At 44.2% G+C, this 891-nt stretch overlaps 1 pseudogene across 1 annotated transcript; it reads left to right on the top strand.

Annotated features, from left to right (window-relative positions):
* The first annotated feature begins 6 nt into the window (after positions 1–6).
* On the top strand, positions 7–646 carry LOC108525895 (mitochondrial pyruvate carrier 2 pseudogene; annotated as a pseudogene). Its single transcript, XR_001884362.1, has one exon. The product of XR_001884362.1 is annotated as a mitochondrial pyruvate carrier 2 pseudogene (transcript).
* Positions 647–891: the final 245 nt, after the last annotated feature.

Here is an 891-nt window from a genome sequence, read left to right as displayed (position 1 = left end):
GCGGGAAGGGCTCTCCAGGCGAGTACGGACGCCAGGCGTCGTGGCAAGGAAAAGTGACTAGTTCCCCTTCGTTGTCAGCCAGGGACGAGAACAGAGCCACGCTCCCACCCGGCTGCTCACGATCCCTCGGCGGCGATGTCGGCCGCCGGTGCCCGAGGCCTGAGAGCCACCTACCACCGGCTTCTCGATAAAGTGGAGCTGATGCTGCCCGAGAAATTGAGGCCGTTGTACAACCATCCAGCAGGTCCCAGAACAGTTTTTTTCTGGGCTCCAATTATGAAATGGGGTTGGTGTGTGCTGGATTGGCTGATATGGCCAGACCTGCAGAAAACTTAGCACAGCTCAATCTGCTGTTTTGATGGCTACAGGGTTTATTTGGTCAAGATACTCACTTGTAATTATTCCAAAAAATTGGAGTCTGTTTGCTGTTAATTTCTTTGTGGGGACAGCAGGAGCCTCTCAGCTTTTCGTATTTGGAGCTATAACCAAGAACTAAAAGCTAAAGCACACAAATAAAAGAGTTCCTGATCACCTGAACAATCTAGATGTGGACATGACCATTGGGACCTAGTTTATTATTTGGTTATTGATAAAGCAGAGCTAACTGTGCATTTGGAAGGCACAATAAAACTAACTGCAACTGGTAGCTAGTGCTTGATTCAATAGAAAATAAGGCAAACATAATAACAGTCTCTCTACATGACCTAAGGAACTTAGCTATGGATATTAGTAACATTTTCTACCATTTGTCCATAATAAACCATACTTGCTCAAAAAAAAAAAAAATCTTATGGTGGAAAGGCCTTTTAAAACAATGTCAAACCCAGAAATCATAAAAGAAAAGGTTGAATTTTTTTTTTTTTTGAGAACGAGTCTCACTCTTGTTGCCCA

The sequence above is a fragment of the Rhinopithecus bieti genome, unplaced genomic scaffold (genome assembly GCF_001698545.2).
Source record: "Rhinopithecus bieti isolate Rb0 unplaced genomic scaffold, ASM169854v2 scaffold_31304, whole genome shotgun sequence".
Taxonomy (NCBI): Eukaryota; Metazoa; Chordata; class Mammalia; order Primates; family Cercopithecidae; genus Rhinopithecus; species Rhinopithecus bieti.
The sequence above is the reverse complement of the archived record's forward strand: the minus strand, read 5'-3'. Positions and strand labels throughout refer to the sequence as shown.